Genomic DNA, 5551 nt, shown 5'->3' with positions numbered 1-5551 from the left:
TTCCCTACAGGTATACATCTTAAGAATTGACTGATGATTTGAGGGAAATCTGTACACAGATTTTGGGGCTCACATCTCTGCGGTTTGCTCCTCTCTAGAATTTTGTCCCTGGAATCTCAGCTGCTTTTGTTCCCAGACTCCCTTGTCTGCTCCTGGCCTATTGAGATCGCTGCTATCTATTTAGCTCTGTTACTCCTTGTGCCAACTGGAAAATGCTTTTGGGGTGGGAGGGGAAGGGATGGGAAAAGCTGAAGTAAATATGGATCTTGCCCTTAGTGCTTTCATGCTCTCAAGGATTGAAGCCAATTAAGTCCTGCCTTTGTTGGTTGTTCTCTAGTACCTTCAAGCAGTTGTTAAATATATATATATATATATACACACACACACACATATATATATTTGTTGTGTGATATGGTTGTTAATATGTTAAATTATTGTTAAATACATATTTATTTCTTTAGAGTTGTTATATATGTAATATAGTTGTTAAATATGTATGTATATTTATATTTATTTGTCCTGTTTTTATAATTGTTTTCAGTGGGAGGTCTAATCCAGCATAAGCTAATTCATTATGACCAGGCTATTTGCATCTTCCATTCTTCACCCTTGATTTTCATAGCTCATCCATAGCCCATGAATCCTCATCCCCACAGCTCAACTCCTAAACTTTAAAATCTTTGGTACCTTCATCCTGCCATTTTGTGCTCCTAATTCCTAAAGATTTTGATTCCTATATTTTAACTTTCATTTCCATGTCCCAAGACTTTTGATATCCAATCTTGTTTGTGATTCTCCCATTCCAACATTTCCGACTCTCATATCCAAAGCACCAGTGTTAATTTCTGACCTCCCTATTGCACCTGCCACACAATAAATACCCCATTATTTTAATTGACTATTGCCTTTGCCTAACTTCTAGATCCCAACCACATTTTAAAGCTATAGTTTTAAAGTAGCACTTCTGTTACCTCAATTTTTAGGTCATTAAGAGAGGAACAATTACTTTAAATTTGACCATTTGGCTTTTTTTCCCATTCCAGAATATCCTTGGGGCAAATATGAGATTGTGACAGGAACAGCGGCTGACTGTTCTGTGGATTCACCAGGTAATTCTGGAAATGAGAAGCCAATTATTTTTTCCTTTTAAATTTGAGTGACCACATAAGATTTCTGTTTAATTAACACTCCCTTCCATGATTTTCTGTCAGCAAAATATGCACACAACTCCATATCTTTTTTTGTCAATTAACAAAATTTAAGATAGAATTGTGTCACTACAGCTATTAAAATTAGCACAGAAGATGCTCCAGGATGTCAAATAATTCATTTCTGTCACAAAACTCAATTAATGGAGGGACATTTAGAGCCCTTAGGAATTACAAAATTATCTTCCTTTTAGAATGGCAACTAGCCTTCTGAAAAAGACAGATGGGTCTTTAATCTTTGTATCTTTTTAGGGGATTCAATTAGCATTTGTAATTCTGGTGCTTTAGGAAATTCACCTAACAACTCTGAGTTTTGATTTGTCGTTTCTAAGGTCAGGATAACGGTAAGTCTATAATTCAAAAATTTTACAAGAAGTAATATTGAGATGAGACAGCCAAGCACGGCGGTTAGGAAAAGAACATGGAGCCAAACAGCCTGGGTTAGGATACCAGTTACCTCACTTACTAGCTGGTAAACTTGGTGAAGTTACTTAACCTCACCATGCCTTCATTTCCTCAACTGTAAAATGGAGACTAATAGTATATATCTCATAGGTTGCTGTGATGCCTACATGAGTTAATATATATAAAGCACTTAGCATGTGGTAAATAATAAGTGCTACATAAATACTGATTTTATTATCAAGTAAATTCATATTCTCTGAATATCATATTTATTTTATTTTATTTTATTTTTTTTCTTTGCGGTATGCGGGCCTCTCACTGTTGTGGCCTCTCCCATTGCGGAGCACAGCCTCCGGACACGCAGGCTCAGCGGCCACGGCTCACAGGCCCAGCTGCTCCGCTGCATGTGGGATCTTCCCGGACCAGGGCACGAACCCGCGTCCCCTGAATCGGCAGGCAGACTCTCAACCACTGTGCCACCAGGGAAGCCCCTGAATATCATATTTAAATCAATATTTTTAATGGAGTAGCATGATAATTTTAATCAAACAGAGTAAATTATTCTACACTTTTTTACTTTGTGAATTTACTATCAAATTGGATATTTCCTCATTGTCCCTCCTGCCCCACCCAGCTTCTCAATCCTAAAAATGTTTGCAAGGCTCTGACATTTCCTGCATTAACAGCATTTCTATCTCATGTTCTCATAAATGGTGGGACTGAAACTTCCAAATATCCAACTAAAATTCTCACTTTATGAATACTTAAAATGTAAAACCTATGATCAATCATTTACTTTAGTAACATTATAAACAAAATATAGGAAAAGCATTAGTACACATTTCCCTTAACTTATTCTACAAATGTAATTTTATTAAATACACTGAGTAAGATTGCTTAATACGTCAATAAGCTTGGGGAATCCAGCAGAGGGCAGGCAGGTAAGAGAAATAGGAGGAGAATGAATCCAATAAATTCAAATGTATGTAAAACCCCTGCAAACGCAACAGTTATATAAAATATTTACCTGTGTATATTTCTGTCATGTTGGTTGATTTCAGCTATATTTTTGTTTTGTTAAGTCATTAACTTTAAACTCCATTTATTTAAATAGACAGTGTGAAACCAGAGTAAGAAAAAAAAATTTTTTTCTTCACTAATGATATGGATATGAGTTATTTCACAACCTTGACTATTACATATATATTAAAAACTATACATACTTTTTCTTTAAATGATTTTTACTTTTAATGCACTGCCAATAATAAGGGTATACTGCTGTGTATTAATAATGCCATTATTCTGACAAATAAAAGTTAATGTTTCTCATTCTGTACATTGCCTTATATTACTTGCATATTAATTCCTCCACATAATAGTAAAGAGTTTAAGGCATTGATTATGTAAGCAAGATAGTAGCATTACTTAATATGCATCTTAAAGTTACTGCTAAGCAGGATCATGATAAAATGTGAACTGATATGCAGTGCTACTGGATAAATAAAGCAGTATAACCTTTCTGAAAAGCAATTTTGCAATATGTATCAAGAACCTTGAACATGTTCATCTTCACCCAACTTCTAGAAAGTGATTCTAACAAAAAAGCCTAAATATTTTTAAAGTTTTATATGCAAAGATATTTATTATAGCATGATTTACAATAGGAAAAAGCAGAAAAGCTTAAGTAAACTATGGTACATCATATGGCAGAATCCTATACAGTCATGAAGAATTATATTTATGGAGAGTTTTGTAAAAGAAATATGGAGAATGCTGTCTTACAAGGTTAAGTGTAAAAGGAAAAATCGAACAATTTATCATTTCAATCAAATGAAAAAAGGCATAGAAAAAAATGAATGGAACAGAATACAAACAAATATTAACAGTGCTGTCTTATAAATGGTGGAATTAACAGGTGATTTTTTTTCCTCTTCATCATGTTTCTGTGTTTTCAAGATTTTCTAAAAGGTACATTATTCATTTTTATAATGAGAGGAAAACTTATGGTATAACAAAAAGTGACACCAAAATAGATTACTGTTAATCTCATTAAGGAAGTACTTACCAAAGAAGTGTTGATGGCAGGTGTATATATTTGGAAGAAAGACCAATCAGAAAATCTGAACTTGACCAGGCAGGCACTACTGCCACAAATCTTTTTTGGAATAAGGCAAAGTGTGGATGTGGTATGTGGGTGCGTGTAACTTTTTTTAAAATAATGCAATCTTAAATTGAAATGGAAAATATAAAATGTGTAAATCCTAGGGGAATAGGGCAGATAAAAAGAGCTATCACCAATCATAGCCCATTTTATGCACATAGCTACTTCCCAGAAATAGGCATGTCCCCATTTCAAGTGATTTTTTCTAAAAGATATCCATAAAATATGTTTAAGGTTGTATCAATGAGAACAATACTGTTTATTTTTAGAATAAAATTAATTTGGACTAAAATATAAAATTATGTCCTTCACATACTAATATTACTTTGAGCAGGCAAAAGCTATACCATTTCTTACAACCCAAGCCCCTTCCTTAAGGGTCAACATTTTCCTTTTGCTAAGAGTTATGTTTTAAATTTACTGTGAGGATACCAAGCTGAGCAGGCAAGTCTCTTACTATAAGGAAAAACAAAAGCACCTAAGAATATCTTAAGGAAAACCAAGTTGTGAACTTTCTTCTTTCTCCTTTCTTTTTCTGCCTCCCATCTCCTCTTCCCCAACACACATTGACACCTTCCCCACGAGTAGCATGTGTCATACTGAGGAGCTTAGGAGAGATGATACCCATATTAAATCCTTTCAAATTACCGAAATTTATTTTAAAAGAGTATTTCTATCGTTTTCTCCTGACTATAGAAAAAATCCATGATTTTTGTATAAAATTTTATGGTACAGAATTGTATAAAATCAAAAGTAAAAATGACCAAGAATAGCAGCCTCTCAGAAATAACCTATCTTAATATAGCAGCATATGTCCTTCCATGCCTCTGTCTCTACACATACATATGTGGGCAAAAAAAATCTCTGAGATCATGCTATAAAACTGGTTTGTACCTTGATTTTTCTGCTTAACAATATGTGCATTTTAGGTATTTTTCAATGCCAGTATTATAGATCAACCTCATTTCTTTTGTAACAACACCGTATTCCGCCATATGTATATACTATGATTTATTTAATCAGTCCTCTACTGAGAGAAATTTAGGTTTGTATGATTCTTTTTACTATCATAACTAAAGCATATAGTAGCAATGTTAAGTGAACTATCAATGTTCTTTATAACTAGGAGAGGCAGAAAAGACAAAATTTTGCCCTCAGGACATCTAAAAACACTGCTCCAAAAAAGCTTTCCCAGGTTGACTTGTACATAAGTTGATTATACTTAGAGTCTTATGTTGTATGTTGACTTATACATATAGTTCATTGTTCACCAAGAACACTTCTGAGAGTAAAAGGGGGAACTATCAATGCATACTCTGTGCTAGTCCTGAAGCCATCCAGTAGGTAGAGCAAGGTTTATACCAGCTGTGGCAAAAGAAGGTTGGGGGAGCCACTGTGGGCCAAGCAGGGTGAAGAGGACTTCTGTGTAGAGGGCTGGTTGGCAAGCCTGTCAGAGCCTGAATGGGGTGAGGAGAGCATCCCATCATGAGAGTGGTCCTTCTTGGAGTGTCAGAGACCAGCAGGGGAGGATAGTATCCATACAGAGTTTTGGCCTCTTGTGGGGGTTTGGAGCCCAGATACCAAGGGTATCTGTGCATTGAGGGCATGGGTTGGGGGCACAGTGCAGGATTTTGAAGTTCAACAGGCCCGAGAAAGGAGTCTATACGGGGTGGGTTAGGGGCTAGCTAGGCATGGGGAGTCAGAACCTGAGTAGGGTGAGGAGAGTGTTCATATGGAGTGGTGCTCTATAAGGGGTGTCAGAGCACAGGTAGGGAAA

Source organism: Lipotes vexillifer, unplaced genomic scaffold, assembly GCF_000442215.2.
Source record: "Lipotes vexillifer unplaced genomic scaffold, Lipotes_vexillifer_v1.1 scaffold621, whole genome shotgun sequence".
Lineage (NCBI taxonomy): Eukaryota > Metazoa > Chordata > Mammalia > Artiodactyla > Lipotidae > Lipotes > Lipotes vexillifer.
Note: the sequence above shows the minus strand (reverse complement) of the source record.